Source organism: Ailuropoda melanoleuca, chromosome X (genome assembly GCF_002007445.2).
Source record: "Ailuropoda melanoleuca isolate Jingjing chromosome X, ASM200744v2, whole genome shotgun sequence".
NCBI lineage: Eukaryota > Metazoa > Chordata > Mammalia > Carnivora > Ursidae > Ailuropoda > Ailuropoda melanoleuca.
The window spans coordinates 10,470,236-10,479,117 of NC_048238.1; positions in this window are offsets into that span (position 1 = coordinate 10,470,236).

Here is an 8,882-nt window from a genome sequence, read left to right on the forward strand (position 1 = left end):
AAGTACTCTGGTTAGTTCTAGTGTGTTTGAAATGCTCAGTGGAAAAAGGTTTAAAACCCACTCACCACCCCCTGTAAGTCAAATTGAGCTGAGCAGACTGTAAAATTATAGGCCCTAGCAAAAGAGAGACTCCATTCTAATTGCCTATTGATCAAAGAAGAGAAAGAGAATAAAAATAAGTGAGTTATTAGCATCTTTTCTAAAATAGTTTCTTTTCCTGATTGGAAGGTAATTATAGCAAGATGAGGCATGAGCATTTTATATATGTAGCATGACTGTGGTGTGGTTTAGTGAAAATTCCAGCTGGAAGATGAACAAACCCACGTTCCCTGGTGACCGGCTCTGGACTGGTAATGACCAGACTTTGAAATGCAAGCCTTCCACTTATGACGATGTGTGGGGAGGAAGTTCTGGCTGAAACATCGATCATGTTAGAGAGTATTTGAATTTCAGAGCCTCTGCTAATTCTTTGTGCTGCTGGGGGTTCACATGTGGTGTTAGACGCTATTTTATTTGTGGCAACATCTAGCTCTGCAAAGTATGCCCCTACATCTTGCAAGTGGGGAACAAAGCTGCTCTGATTAATAAAGTAAAAGGGCAGGGAAAATCCTTGTGGATATTGCCTTTAGGAAAATGTTTTTCTTCCTAAAAATGTATCTGAAGTGTATTGTCTACAATTAACTTGGTTCATCCTTGGGAGACATGTTTTGTTCAAGAACTATTTTTGCCTCATTCTAGCAGAGGGTGCCAAAGGAATGCCAAAGCCATCCATTCCAGACTGTTCTTCTAAGGACCCGTACCCTCCTGTTGTTATTTAAACTGAGAAAGTCCAACTTGAGGAAACTACTGTAGATTAGCATATTTTATCTATGGTTACCCAGGTGTGAAATGGGGATGTAAGTTTAAACCAAAGCATACGGACTGGGGAAGGGATTACGTTGGAAGTAGGGCTGACTGAGATTCATACAATAAATGATTAAGGCTCTGAGGATGGAAGGAGAAGGCGGTTCTCATCTCAAGGTTCAAATGGAGAAGGATTTGTTTCCAAACTCACATAGTTGCTGGCGGTATTCAGTTCTCCGTGGGCTGCTGGACTGAGGGCCTCAGTTGCTTGTGGGCTGTTAGCCGGAGGCTGCCCTCTGCTCCTCACTGTGTGGTCCTCTCCATATGGCAGCATACAAGTTGGCGGCTTGCTTCTTCCAAGCCAGCAAGGGAGAGTCTCCTAGCAAGACACATGAAGACCTTCTGTAACACAGTCATATATGTATCCTGTCGCCCCATCCATCTTCTCCTGCTTAGAAACAAGCCACATTTCTTACACTCAAGGGGAGAGGATTATATAAGAATGTGAATACCAGGAGCTGGGGATCAAGAGGCTACTAATATAATATTACTATTAATATCTTAGCTATAATGTGATTTATCAGTCAAGAAGCAGATCCAGTGCTGGTTATATGTGCAGAAGACAAAAAGGCAGACGTAAAGACGCTCCTTTCATGGGTCAAGACACAACCTATTTACAGGGGAACAGTTAACACTCTGCCAATGTAAATAATAATAATTGTGTGTATCTGAAGCCTTTTATTGAAAACATAAGAGCAACTGGAAAAGAAGGGCCTTGGCAGTACAAACATGAGGGAAGGACAGAAGCTATAGGAAGAGTCTACAATTGCCTAGAAAATGAGGAAACGAAGAGGAGAGAGATACTCAGACTCATCTCCCCTCTGAAAATACAAGCATCCTCTTCCATCTCTAACCTTAGATCCAGTTCATTCCCTTGCCCAGATTTTGTCAGACTTCCGTGTTGTGATATAGTGTTGTTCGTCCAGGAGGTGATGCTCCATGGTAGCTACTTACGTGGCCTCTTACAGCCCAGTGCTTCGCTCTGATCTCCCGTCCCATCCCTTATTGGCTGGGTAAGTATTCACACTCTGAATGCTACGGACTATAAAATAGGATCATAATAACACCTACTTCACAGAGCTGATGAAATAAAACACGTTGCAGCATGGAAAGTGCTTAGCCCAGACACAGTAAATGCTTCACAAAGGGAAGCTGCTGCTACTGTTCTTTGAACCAGTATTGATTGGGTGTCTGTCATGGCTACAATTAGACCATCTCTTTCACCAACTAATTTATCCTAGGACTCCTTGCAAATTTCATCATGTGTTTCCCTATCTGACAATGCCATTGTGATGGCCTCAGTAATGTAATACTTGGCTGTCTCAAACATTTTCTCTTAGTAAAAAACAAAAACAAAAACAAAAACAAAAAAAACCCTGACTCAGTGGATCATAAAGTTCTATATTGATCTAAAATTACTGCAATTCATTGCAACAGCACTTAATGGATGTGGTTCAACCAAATTATTCCGCCCCCCTCTTACCTTCAAGGAGAAAAAGCCAGATCTCCAGTCCTTCGTCTGTCATTAAGAGGTAGTCAGCGTCTTCAGGATGCCTGACCTGTAATGTAAAATCTCTCTCATCCATCTTGGTAGCTACCCTTTCTGCCACCTTCTGACTGTGAAATTCGACCACGTGTTTATCCTTCATTTTCTCTCTCCCTTAGAATGTCAAACTAGACTCATGATGATGGCTCCAGTTTTTAAAAACATTTAGTCGTAGTAACCCCTAGGGCCTAGAGAAGGCCTTGCAATCTGAGGTTTGTTACTCAGTTTGGGGGCATACAATTGCTGACGCAGCCCCTTGCGGCTCAAGCTGGAGGCTGTCAACTGTACCCTTAGCTACATTTTTCTCTTTGCTTTACAAAATCCCTCACCTATTGTATTTCTGCAAAGATGAGTTTAAAGCAGTGCTTCTCAAACTTTAATCCCCTGGGAATCTTGCTGAAGTTCAGATTCTGATTCAGTAGGTTTGGGGGGGTGGCCCAGGAGTCTGCGTTTCTGACAAGCTCCCAGGTAGGGATGCTGCAGATCAAAGGACCATACTTTGAGTAGAAAGGATTTAAAGGACAGATGACAAAACCAGTTACAAAACCCAACTGAAGTGAGCCTCTTGGGAAATTCCAAACCACTCTCAACTGTGAAGTCTGTACTCAAGGCTGAAATTCAGTCCTGGCTGCTCTGTGCGAACCACCTGTCATAACGTTGCCTAAACAGAGGTGTCCTATGGGTGATGGACCCTAAGAAAGAGTGTTGGCTTCATCTATAATCAGCCTTTTAAAAGCAAAAGCTGTCCTCAAGCCAAAGAGATTTCACCTCCTATTTCTGTTTGTAAAAATTGGGTTTGGGTGGGGGTGGGGCGAGGGAGAAATTACATCATTGACCTTCTATTTATGCTCAGAAGAGAATATGCATCCTATCCCCCAGCTCTAATCTTGAGGCTGTGTTTCCTGAGGGCATGTGTTTTTTCACCTTCTGCCAAGAGCAACAAATGACCACAGATGGGCCCAGAGATGGCTTTGATTGAGCTGTGATCTTTCAGAGCCCATATTAAGTGGTTGAAAAAAAAATGCCCTATGAAATCAATGGGTTGAGCAATTTTGAAGCCAGTTCCCGAAAATGGGAAAGAGATAATGACCGACATAGCCCCATCTCAGTATGATTTGAGAAGAAAGGAGAATCCAGCAGTCCCTTTAGAATTCTGTGTCACAAGCTTGGGTACATGTCCAAATCACTGGGAACTTTTGAAGCGCTGATGCTGGAGTCCTACCCCCAGAGTCTGCTGTAATGGTCCAAGGTGGGCCCAGGTGGTTCTAATGTGCAGCCAAGGCTGACCATCACTGTTCTAGACCAATGAATCTCAACACTGAGCATCCAAATTACTTGGAAGTCTCTTTAAAACAGATTCCTGGATCCTACGCCCAGAGTTCCTGATTCAATAGGATAGGGATAAACCTGAGAATATTCATTTCTAATATGTAACCAGGTGCTGCTGGTGGTGATCTTAATAAGTCAAACGATAGAACTACTCTTCTAGATCAGGGGCTAGTCAGTGACGACCTTGAGGTCAAATCCTACCCTCCCTCTGTTTTTCTAAGCATAATGTTATTGGAACACACCCTCTCCATTTGTTTACATAATGCCTACAGGCTGAGTTGAGTTCTTGCAACAAAGACCCTTTGGCCAGTAAGTCCTAAATTTTTCACTATCTGGTCTTTTACAGAAAAAGTTTGTCAACCCCTGCTAGGTGCAAGGGGTTTTCAACAGGGAAACTACATTATCTGTCTTCACATTTTTACTCTACAGAGAGTTGGGTAACAAGCAGTGCTGGTAGCCATGGGGAAACAATGGAAGGGGAAAGGGGATCCAGGGAAAGGGATCATGAAGGCATCTTACAATTTACCAAACTACAGTATCACCCTCTCTCTTTAAAGAAACTCATGATGATAATATATTTATTATTTGTTTAGCACAGTGGTTCTCAAAGTGTGGTCCCTGCCGCACAGCATCGCCATCACATGGAACTTGTTAGGAAATTTTCAGGCCCCTCTTGAGATAAACTGTTCCAGAAACGCTGGAGGTGGAGCCCGGCTATGTGCTGGGGCAAAGGTGATTTCGATACACGCTCAAGTTTGAGAACCACTAGCATAGCGCTCAGAGATTACAAAGCAGACGTACTTCATTTAACCTATAATCACAAGATGAAAACCTTAGCCTCACTTTGTTCTCTGAGTTAATTTCGCACTAACTTTCCGAACATATCAGTTTCTATGAAAATGTAAACAAGTGGTCTGACCTCTTCCAGGAATACTTCGGTTAAACCAAACACCCAGAAGTTGAAGGAAGGCACTAGTTAGAGCAGTGTCTCCAAAGTTAGGGTAACACCACCAAATGGAGGCTTTGCGAGGATGCAGATTGCCGGGCTCCGCCCTGAGTTCCTGATTCGGTGGCTCTGGGCTGGGGCCTGATGATTCGCATTTTGAACAAGCTCCCAGGTGCTGCTGATGCTACTGGTCCAGGGACCACGCTCTGAGAACTGCTGAGTTACCTTTAGCATTATGTAAAAAATGGACTTTCTTACAAGCTCTGAGCATCTAAGAAGAGGAGTATGAATGGGTATGTGGTGGGTCTAATGAAGACAGGCCTTTTTCATAAACCTTTGTCAAAGTGTGGGAGCAGAAAAGAAAGGCTGAGGTGTTACTATGGGATTTGAATCACGGGGAAACCCGACTTGCAAAATCCTACATTTCTTCCTCCAGGTACCAGACTGAGAGTCAGAGCTAGCAACAGGGGGCAAATTATTTTCTTCTCTGGGAAGCCGTAATTAGTGCTGACGTGACACTGCTCTGAAGCTCCGGCTGGCTTGAGTAGCTGTTTCAGATATAAAAACTGTGAAACAGGAGAAGTTAAAAGGAGCAAGCTGAAGGTTTAGATCTTTCTCGTTTGGCTGGGAGAGCCACCACTGAACCAGGTTCTGCTCAGCCTGCCATGGGCACTGGTACTCCCTGACACGCCAAACTCCCATCCCCTCTTCCTACTTCTTGGCCTAGGCTCAGCCTATATCACTTATTTGTGCTTCTGTTACATTTCTCCCCTTCAGAGATGTTTACCTTATTTTGAGTATGGCTTTATGTTTTTTTTTAAGGTATTATTTATTCGAGAGAGAGAGAGCACAAGTGGGGTGAGGGGCGGAGGCAGAAGGAGAAGCAGACTCCCCGCTGAGCAGGGAACCTGATGTGGGGTTGGATACCGGGACTTCCAGGATCATGGCCTGAGCTGAAGGCAGACACTTAATAACCATCTGAGCCACCCAGGCACCCTGGCTTTCTGTTTTTTTAATATCAGTTTTGTCTTTAACTTGATGTGAGATGTTTAGAACTGAGTCTTCAAACTGTAAGCTAAAAGTCTGCCCATTGCTTCCAGTTTTGGCTGCCCACTGTTCTTCCTTTCAGAAGTAAAGGGAAAAGCAAAAAATTGACTTTATAAAAAATACAGTTGTACAACTTATTTTATACATATAAGTTTTAAAAATACTGTGATTAGAACCAGAGCTGTAACAGGTGATGGTAAAGTAATTTTCAAAGTGTACTGTATGAATTGTGAATAACTGTGCTGACAGTGTAACAAGGAGGACATGCAGAATTTGACTACAAATGCTTTTCAGCAGTAGAGGAATGAAACCAGTGTAGGGTGTCCTGGGAGGGCAGGGGCAGGTGCCACTTGATACCACCACTGAATTTGTCACCTTTATCATCATTCAGTAGTGGGCCTCACTTTATGATTTTCAGATGTTGACTAAAAGGAACAGAGTCCCAGATCTGCCGATAGTGCACAACTATTGTCCTGTCATCTCCCCACTAGTGCCTTTGGCTTTTGCTGTCTGGTTCCACAAGATGCCTGCGTGGGTGAGCCTAAATGGAGAAAAAAAACTGGATAGGTTATATCGTGGGTGTACTTTTGCAAATGTGGTATTTCAGCAGCCTGGAGAATTACCAAGGCAAAAGGGATGATTCTGAAGGCAAATTTAATTACTTTTAAAGAACAAGCGATTCCAAATTCCAAGTCTCAGATGAGGTTCTTATTGACTTTCTCAGGTGTTTAAACAGGTTACTTTCTCTTGGAAATCTTAGCTTAGAGGGAAGAATTAGAGCTGATTTGGAGTTTCTCTGAGTGTTTTTAAATTATAGAGGCACTAGAGGCTTACAAAATTATTCAAAACAGTGGTTTAGAAATTATAAAATGCAAGCCTTCAGCTTGAGGAATTCATCCCTCATCTCACTTTCTAGGGTAGCTTGTTAAAAGAGCTTTCAGTCCATTTTCTGTGAATACATCTATATCTATAATTATATCTACAGCTGTGGCAGTTCTTCTCAACCGGTTGTGATTTTGCCCCCCAGACACTTGAGAATGTCTGGAGACATTTTTGGTTGTCACAGCAGGGAGGGCACTACTGGCATCTAGTGTGTGGAGGCCAGGGATGGTGCTAAACATCTACAATGCATGGGGCAGCCCCTACCGCAATGAATTATATGGCCCAAAATGTCAAGAGTGTCACCATTGAGAAGCCCTAATGTACAGCTTTTCTTCATACAGGAAAACTTGAGAGGAGGATGGTGGCGGAGTAGGAGGACCCTAGGTTCATCTCGCCCCATGAACCCAACTAGATTAACTATCAAATCATCCTAAATGCTCCACAAATCAGCCTGAAGACTGACAGAACAAATTTCACAAATAAAGGGAGAGAAGAAGCCACATTGAAGAAGGTAGGAAGTGCAGAGATGTGGTTTAGGGAGAAATGGATCACAGGTGCTATAGAGGGGAGGGAGCCTTGGTCATGGAGAAGGGTGGGGGGGGGCACAGAGGGGAACACACAAGGAGAACTTTTCCCCAAAGCCATTGGCTTGGAAAACAAGAGGGCTGACTTTTTGAGTTCTCACAACCAGTGGGGCTTAAAGCCTGGAGTTTTAAAGGCCAGCGTGCTTGTCTGGGATAGAGCCCAGGGGGCACTGCATTGCTCCTGGGGAAAAGGCAGGCAAACAACCCAGGGGCAGACAGCATGGAAACAGTGATCTGAAGAACTCCTGGGGCACACAGTGTGGAGATTATTGGCTCTTCTCAGAGCATGTCCCTGAGAGGCAGCATGCACAGAGATGGCTCTCTAGGGACAAAGGAGCTAGCTGACACCATTTCCCTCCCCTAACCCTCAGGATAAGCACAGAGCCACCTGTGGGAAGCAGTACAGTGCAGATACTGGTCGTGGAACTTATTTACACAAAGTCCCACACCCCTGCCCTCTGGCAGGATTACCCTTCTCAGTCAAGTTGCCTCAGTCCCAGCATGGTGGGCCCCTCCCCAAGAAGACCAGCACAAATACCTGCCCACACCATGTTTCCCAACCAGAGAGTCCGGCAGGGTCTCAGTTCTGGTGGAGTTGGTGTCAGGTCTCATTTCACAAGCAGACTAGAACACACCTACTTAAAACTCACCACATTCAAGCCAGGGACCAAACATTGCCCACAGCAAGCAAGGAGAACCTCCTCAGATGACTGTCTTAAGGATGGAGCAGCCAAAACACAACAACAGAGCACACACCACATACACCAAAGACAGTTTCTGAAGTGCCAGGCCCTGGGCATTACATGACCTCTTCTTTACAAGGCTATTACTTGCAGGAGCAGGAAGCATAACTGGCCTTTCTAACACAGAATAAAAGGTAGAGACTTAGACAGAATGCCAAGATGGAGAATTTTATCCCAAATGAAAGAACAAGACAAGACCATGGCCAGAGATCTAAGTGAAACAGATAGAAATAACATGCCTAATGGAGAATTTTTTATTTAATGATTTTTTATTATATTATGTTAGTCACCATACAGTACATCCCCGGATTCCGATGTAAAGTTCTATGCTCCATTAGTTGCGTATAACACCCAGTGTACCATGCAATACGTGCCCTCCTTACCACCCATCACCAGTCTATCTCATTCCCCCACCCCCACCCCTCTGAAGTCCTCAGTTTGTTTCTCATAGTCCATAGTCTCTCATGTTTCATTCCCCCTTCTGATTACCCCCATTTTCTTTATCCCTTTCTTCCCCTACCGATCATCCTAGTTCTTATGTTCCATAGATGAGAGAAATCATATGATAATTGTCTTTCTCTGCTTGACTTATTTCACTTAGCATTATCTCCTCCAGTGCCGTCCATGTTGCAGCAAATGTTGAGAATTCGTTCTTTCTGATAGCTGAGTAATATTCCATTGTATATATGGACCACAGCTTCTTAATCCAGTCATCTGTTGAGGGGCATCTCAGCTCCTTCCACGATTTAGCTATTGTGGACAGTGCTGCTATTGGGGTGCATATGGCCCTTCTCTTCACTACATCTGTATCTTTGGGGTAAACTTAAACACCCAGTAGTGCAATGGCTGGGTCATAGGGTAGTTCAATTTTTAACTTTTTAAGGGACCTCCACACTGTTTTC